Genomic DNA, 8,614 nt, shown 5'->3' on the forward strand with positions numbered 1-8,614 from the left:
GGCATGGTCATATATTCTCTTTATCATGTAATGTTAAATGTATGTATTGACATACATGATGCTCACTTTGTTTTCTGGCAACTTGCAGATCAGAAAATACTAACAGAGTATTGCTGTCCTGCAGTGAAAATCAGATAAGAAATCGAGGTGCCTGGGTGGCTTAGTAGGGTTGAGGGCCCAACTCTTGCTTTCTGCTCAGGTCATTATCTCATGGGTTGTGAGATGGAGCCCTGTGCTGGGCTCTGTACTCACTGGGGAGGCTGCTTGAAGATTCTCTCCCTCTGCCCCTTCCTTTAAAAAATTTTAAAAAATGTTTTTTTCATGAATTTTGTTTATTTGAGATAGAGAGACAGAGTGAGAGCAAGAGAAAGAGAGCATGAGGAGTGGCAGAGGGAGAGGGAGAAGCAGACTCCCCACTGAGCAGGGAGCCTGATGTGGAGCTCGATTCCAGGACCCAGAGATCATGACCTGAGCCAAAGGCAGATGCTTAAATGAATGAGGCATCCAGATGCCCCATCTCTGCCCCTCTCCCCTGCACGCATGCATTCTCTCTCTCTCAAATAAGTCTTTTTTTTTTTTTAATTTTGTTTATTTACTTGACAGAGCGAGACATAGCGAGAGAAGGAACACAAGTGGGGAGAGTGGGAGAGGGAGAAGCAGGCCTCCCGCTGAGCAGGGAGCCCAATGCGGGGCTCCATCCCAGGATCCTGGGATCATGACCTGAGCCGAGGGCAGATGCTTAACGACTGAGCCACTCAGGTGCCCCCAAATAAGCCTTAAAAACAAGAAAATTATCAGATAAGAAGCAACGTAATTGTTCCTTACAGTTTATTTTTTGTCTCCAAAGTTTGAGAATAAGGGGATGTGATTCACATCTCAAAGGAAAAAGTCCTGACTTCCTTCTCTTTTGTGGAGGGGGGTCCCAAAGGTCCTTACTCACCAGGGAGCATGGTTTTATGTGGAAATAACCTCCACCTGTGACCTCTTGAAGCTATGGCTGGCAGAAGCTCCTAGATGTCACCACTCTTACAAGCAGACAAGAAAGGCCGGAATAACAAAGCGAGGGTGACTAGGAATAATAAACCAAGATCAAGACGGTTTGGGTCCACTCTGAGCTGTTTACACAGGTTGAAAGAGAAGCATTTCTTTGGAATCCTGCTGCCTCTTCCAGTAACAGAACTGACAAGAAAGAGAGCCCTTTCCAGTATATTTGGCACTTCTGGGTTTAGGTAAGCCAGTTGCAGTGTTCAACTTTCCTCCAGGTCATTATGGACTCATTGTATATGTGCAGAATAGGGGAAAGAGCAGGAGACAAAGGGGTGCCAAAGAGAAGGGAAAAGTGTCTAATGTATAAGCAGCCACATTTAGTCAAACCTGTCTACACGGTGTGTAGATGAGAATGCAAAGAACAAGCCAAGATTACCTATGACAGAAGTGATGAAGACTCTATTTTAAGAAAATAACCAAACATTTCTCCATATGTAGAATGAACTTAGGAACAAAAGCCCACCATGAGAAAATACCAATGAACTAAAAATTTAGATTCCCTTCTATTATCACTCCTTTTCTGGATTTTAACCAGGATTTTCCATTTTTCCCCTCGGCTTTTCAGAGGGGCTTCAGCATGGGCCCGCATTGGAATAGAAATTACACAAGTTCGTAGACCCTGATTCATAGACCCTGGAGAAGAGTGTGTAAGACCCACAAATGTTGCTCATTCAAAGAAGAGAGAAGGGGCACTGGTGTGAGAGCCGAAGGGTTTTGATTTGCCTTGAGCAGATTGAGTGAAAACAAAAGCAGCGAAGACGGGCACTGGATATCAGTGCTCACCACAGTGAAAACGATCTCATTTACACAGGCGCTGGTGCAAGCTGTATCATCTGGTGCAAGGTATCATCTAGGTAATGGTTGGTGCCATTTCCATTACATAAGTTTGGCCTAAGCATATGCCCTATGCGCAGTGGCTCCAGCAAATCCCATACCTCCCTCCCCCCGCCACATGTACACACGTACACACCTGATAAGATGAGCTGGCCTTATAACAATGATGGATTACAGACAGCCACAGAGCAATTATAGGCCATTAAGGTCACCGCATGGTATTTGGAAATGACAATAAAGAGTAGGAAAATCAGCTGAGTCACGCAACTGGTAGAAGAGGTGATGTTCTTTGCTACAAAGATCATCAACATTTTGGGGGTGAAAACAGAAGTCCATGAAGCCCTGGTTGAAGTGGGGGGGTAAACAGGAGAATTTGGGCTAAATAGAGTGCTTTGGGCCAGGACTTTCACCATGGTGACAACTTGTCAACACAGAAAGACGAAACTCAGGCCCTGGAAAATAGTTTCCACCAGGTGTTCCCCTCTGGGGAGATATGGGCAAAGAAAACCAGCTCTCCACCCTCCCCACCCCCCTCACCCCTGTATAACAGACGGGAAGATTCTCATGAGCACCTGCCCCACTGAGTGGAATGGATTCGTCTGCTGGGGCTGCCATAACAAGGCCTCCAGCCTGGGGGCTTAAACAACAGAAATGTGTTTTGTTTTTTTTTTCTCACAGTTTTAGAGGCCAGAAGTCCAAAGTCACAATGATGGCAGGATCAGTTCCTTCTGGGGGCTGTGAGAGATAGATCTTGGCTTTCCTCAGCCTGTAGATGGCTGTTTTCTCCATGTCTTCCCATCCTCACATTCTGAGGTACAAGGTGTCAGGACTTTCCCATATGAATTTGAGGGGGAAACAGTGCAGCTTATAACAGGGGAGAAAACCCAAATGTTGTCCAGCCTTTGCGCTCTTTCAGATTTCCTCCCCGTTTCCCTTCAGGATAAATGGCTTCTGAACATTTAGGAAGTTGGGGCCTTCTACTTTGTAGTTGTGAGGAGAGAAGAGACACTGGCTTTGACTTCCATGTCTGTGTCTATTCCTCCACCGTTTTCATCCCTGTATTTCTGAGGAAACTGGGTCATTTATCCTGTAAAAGTGTTCAGATTGTGAATCTAGCCAATTGTCCACATGGTCATTTAACACATTTGTATGTACCCTGCATCTCCTGAAAAGTAGTAATTAAATCCAGACATCTGATATGACTCAGGTTCCATTTTTTTGTAAAAAATTCATAGGTAAGGGACGCCTGAATGGCTCAGTGGGTTAAGCCACTGCCTTCAGCTCAGGTCATGATCCTAGGGTCCTGGGATCAAGTCCCACATCGGGCTCCTGGCTTGGTGGGGAGCCTTCTTCTCTCTCTGCCTCTGCCTGCCTCTCTGCCTCCTTGTGCACTCTCTCTCTGACAAATAAATAAATAAAATCTTAAAAAAAAAAAAAAGAAATACAGAATCTTGACTCAGTTGTTAAGTGTATCCTATGGTTCGGGTTGTGATCTCAGGATGGCTTGGGTTGTGATCCCAGGGTCTTGGGATCGAGCCCCGCATTGGGCTCCCTCCTCATTGAGGGGTGTCCATCTCCCTCTGCCCCTTTCTCCACTTGCTCTCATTCTCGCATGTGCATGCACATAAGTAAATAAATAAAAATCTTAAAAAAAATTCACAGGTAGTGGTGTGTACTTCTTTTTGCACCACATCTAGTTCTCTTTTTTGTGATGTTCTATTGGTCAGTGAGTCCAGATCCTAGGAGACCGCTCCATCCGTCGACAGCCATTGACAATCACTGCCTAGATTTAGACAGAAACACAATGCGAGCTATAGTATAATTTCAAATATGCAAGGAGCCACATTAGAAAAGTAATAAAAAATGAAATTATTTTAGTAATATATTTTATTTAAGTCATTATATCCAAAGTGTTACCATTTCAATATGCAACCAATATAAAAAGTTAGTCTTTTACCAACTTTTTTTTGGACCCAAGTCTTTGTAACCCATTGTGTATTTATACCTGCAGCACAACTCAATTCAGATGGACCATATTTCTAGTGCTCAAGGGCCACTTATGATATGATTACAAATACTGCTTTAAGGTTTCCTTGTAATTGTCTTTGTCCTTAGCATATGTCCCTCTTAAGGGTATACAGTGAGACAATTATTAATTCTAGGAAAAACAAAAAAAGTTCTGCAAGAAAGAAAATGTAATCATAGAATGCTATGTTACTGCAAACAATACTTGCAAGGTCATAAAAATGTTAAGCACTGAATATTGTTTTGCCCAGAAATTGCAGTGGGAGGATGAGGGAAGAAAACTATATCTTCATCTTTCACACGACAAACCAGTGGACAATGTCTAACATGGAAGGAACCAGTGTTTTTTTGGTTGTTGTTGTTCGTTTTTGTTTGTTTTTAACAGTCTGAATGAGTTACCGGCAGGAAAGGGTTTTCTTTTCCTCCAGGCAAGTGTACGTTTCCATCTCTTGCCCACGACATGAATTTTTTAAATGGCAAATTGCACACTTAATTTTTTAATGTTTTTATTCAAATTACAGTTAGTTACAATGTACTATGAGTTTCAGTTGTATAGTGGTTCAGCACTTCCACACCTGGTGCTCATCATGACAAGTGCCCTCCTTAATCCCCATCACCTGTTTCACCCGTTCCCCTCCTCTGGGAACCATCAGTTTGTTCTCTAGAGTTAACAGTCTGTTCGGTCTGTCTCTCTTCCTTTTTTACCCCCTTGGCTCATTTGTTTTGCTTCTTAAATTCCACAGATGAGTGAAATCTTATGCCATTTATCTTTCTCGGACTGACTTATTTAACATGATACCCTCTAGCTCCGTCCATGTTGTTGCAAATAGCAAGATTTCATTTCTTTTTACGGTTGAGTAATATTCCATTGTATGTATATACTACATCTTTATCCACTCATCAGCTGATGGATATTGGGGTTCTTTCCATAATTTGGCTATTGTAGATAATAATGCTGCTGTAAACATCAGGATGCACGTACCCCTTTGAATTAGTGTTGTATGCTTTGGGTAAACATCCAGCAGTGTGATTGCTGGATCGTAGGGTAGTGCTATTTTTAACTTTTTGAGGAACCTCCATACTGTCTTCCAGAGTGGCTGCACCAACAGTGCAAGAGGGCTCTCCTTTCCTCACACATGATATGAATTTGACACTTAACGTCTCTCCTCCCCTCCCTGCCTGTACCACCCCTCACTCCTTCTTCGGAGTCCAGCTGCTCTGTAGGGAGGAATTGGGGGAAACGGAAAAGTGTTTTTTACTTACTTTTGTGATATAAATGCTTTTTGGGTGTCCTTCTTCCCTAAAAACCCCCACTTAGACCATGTCCTCTGTTGGAGGTAGGCTCTTGGTTGAGGGATTTTTCATCCTACCTGTGAGAGTTCTCTGCCCAGGTTGGTGAGGCCAGGGGCAGGGAGGGTGATCAGCAAGGCTTCCTAAGGAGGGATTTTGAAGGGAGTCTTGGAGGAGGAGGAGACCCTTAGCCGGTAAGCCATGCAGGGACAAGGACAAAAACAAGATGCCTGGCGTGGGCTCTGTCCTCAACCAGAAGCCTGTGATTACTTCTCAGAGAAGCCACGCATCTGTTCTGAATTTTCCAGAACCCAAAACATGGGGCCATTTTCTAATCTATTTAATAATAGGCAAATACCCTGGCATCTGCTCAGCTTATCGTCTTAGAACAAAGGGACCCAATTAAAAGGCCATCATTGGGGAATTCACAGGAAGAGGAAAAGGCCATTGATCAAATCAATGCCCTGCTGCCCTGGGCTGATCTGTGACCTCCTGCAACAGAAGAACCCTTCCTCCCACCCTTCCCGTTCCTCCCCCAGACACTGCCCCATGCCTGAGGACTTTCCTGCTATCCCGAGCCCCATTCTCTACCCACTCAGGGACCTGTGGGTGTGTCCCAGCCCACCAGATCTCCTCTGGACTGCAGTTTCATTGGCAGCCAAACCTTGCAGGAAAAACTATTAGGAATCCTACTGGTTGTTCCTTCCAAATACATCTGGCATTGGTCCATTTCTCACCACCTCCATTGCTACCACCTGGTCCCAATCCCAGATCTCTCTTCCAGCTTCCTGCATTAGCTCCTTCCTACTCTTGCTGCTTGATTCTTACCCCACTCTGGTTTATGCACAACACGGCAGCCAGATCCTTCTTTTTCTTCTTTTACTTTTTAAAATATTTTTATTGATGTATTTGACAGACAGAGATCACAAGTAGGCAGAGAGGCAGGCAGAGAGAGAGGGAGGAAGCAGTCTCCCTGCTGAGCAGAGAGCCCAATGTGGGGCTTGATCCCAGGACCCTGAGATCACGACCTGAGCCAAAGGCAGAGGCTTCAACCCACTGAGCCACCCAGGTGCCCTTCTTTTTTAAAAATTTTTTTAGAGAGAGAAAGAGGGAGCAAGTGGGAGCAGGGATGGGGCAAAGGGACAGGGAGAATCTCAAGTAGGCTCCATGTTGAGTGTTGGAGCCCAATATGGGGCTCCATCCCACAACACTGAGATCATGACCTGAGCCAAAATCAAGAGTCAGCTGCTTAACTGATTGAGCCACCCTGGTGCCCCTAGCCAGATCCTTCTAAAATGCAAGCTGGATTGTCATGATTTTCTGCCTCATTCCATGTCCTACGAGATTCCCCCATCTCTGGCCTCCACTACTCCTGCCTGCACCCCAGTCACAGCCTCCTTACTCAGACAGTGGGAGCCCCTTTGTTAACTCCCAATCCTCCTACAAGTCTGCTCAAATGCCCTCTTTTGGGCACCGCCTGAGGCTTCACCTGACCATTCTCTTTAAAATCCCACCCCCGCCCCTTACCCTCTACCTGCCCACCCTCCCAATCCCCCTTTCTGCTCCGCTGTTCACCTTCTAGCATACCATGGAATTTACATTTAATTAAGACTGGTGCTTTTTGTCTCTCTCATCCCCCCCAGAATGTGAACTCCACAAGGGAAGGCTCTTTGTTCTTTTAATCACTAATGATTTCTAACTATCTACAACAATACTTGGAATATAGGAATAGGCTCTGTGTAAATATTTGTTGAACAAGTGGATGAATGAATCGATAATGTTTTTGCCTCAAAGAGCCATTGTGAAACTTACATGAAATAATTAATCTGACCTGTTTTGCAAAGGAAAGGCATTAATGTCTAATGAGTATTCACTGGTACTAGATATTCTACGAAACAGTTTATAGAGGTTATCTCATTTTTCCTCACTATGAATCGCTCGGTGTTCATTCATTCATTCATTCATGCAACAAGTAATTTTTGTGCACCTACCATCTGCCAGGTAATTTTTCTGGGCACTGCGGATAAATTAGTGACCAACATAGACAAAGACCCCTGTCCTCTGGGAACTTTCACCCTAGTAGAAAGAGACAGTACCAACAAAATGTAAATTTTATGAGGAAACTGAAATGACCATTAATCATCTGATTAATTAGTGGCAGAGCCAAGATTTAAATGGGAACAGCCCAAGGTTTCTGCGCTTTCTAAGTGTCGTGAATGAAGGCACCTGGATTCAGGTGGAGGAAAAGCTTGTGGGTGAGGGCTGCAGGTGTAGAGCGAAGATGTGAGGGTGGGGCTTGGAGGGCTGGCTCCCCTTTGTGCTTCCCACTCCCCCCCTTCCACATGCCTGAGAGTCAGATGCATTTTACGCACTGATGTGCTGGTGGGATCCAAATTACATACAACACTTTTGCAGTGGCTGGACCCTGACTTCTGACGGGGCTAAGAGGACCAGCTGAGCTTGGTCGCACCTCCCAGGAGGTGGAGTCGAGTCTTAGAGGCTACCCTGTGAGGAGGCAAGGACTTCTAGAGGCATCCAGAAGTCAGGGGCTCTGGTGGGGGTGGAGGCACTGGAATGGGGCAGGGCTGGGGGCAGAGGCCTGAGAAAGCCCCTTAGGAGGGCCTCTCACCCCTCTCCCAAACACTCAGCTGTGTTCTCCAAACCAGAGCTTGGGTGCCTTCCTGACAGCCTGTGAAGGTGGGGAACCCCATCTGGGGCCCTGAAGGTAAGCAGGAGGTCAAAGGGAAACACATGGCCAGAGGACATCATGGCACCATCCTCAGGGACACCCCTGCCCCTGCTCCTGGAAGAACCAGAGAGGGTCAATGGAGCATCTTTGAAACCTCAGACTGGGGAGGCTGTCGGGGGCAATGCTGGGAGAATGGAGCAGTGGGGTCTGCCCCTCAGTCTTGTCTTGACAAAGCCAACATCTGGACACGGTGTGCTTCCTCTGAAGAAAGAAAACACCCAGTGTTGCACTTTGTCCTGGCGCCAGAGTATACTGTGATGGGTCATGGGGCAGTCCCTGAGAGCCCCTGGGGCATGGGGGGTAGGCTGGAATAGAGAGCTGAACTGTCAGCTGCTCTCCCTCCTTCTGCAGGAATCTCTTGTCAGTGCCGGCAGCTCCACCACGAACACACCTGCAGCCAACAAATCTGGGCCTCTTATTTGATGGAGCAAAGATTTCACAGTGGGGGAATCTCTGGGGTGTCTACAAAGTGGGGGGTCAGAAGGGTGCTTATAGGATCATGGGGGGTTGGAGTTAGTCCAAGGATGATCTTTGTCAGAGATTGGTCAGAATTTGAGAAGCAGAGAGTTGCTGTAACTCCTACGTTGAGAATACAGGAGTCCTCCAGGAGTGTTACAATTAGATCCGCTTGTCTGTAGTCATCTCTTGGAATCTGTGAGTCCAGGTACA

The sequence above is a fragment of the Mustela nivalis genome, assembly GCF_964662115.1.
Source record: "Mustela nivalis genome assembly, chromosome: 9".
Taxonomy (NCBI): Eukaryota; Metazoa; Chordata; class Mammalia; order Carnivora; family Mustelidae; genus Mustela; species Mustela nivalis.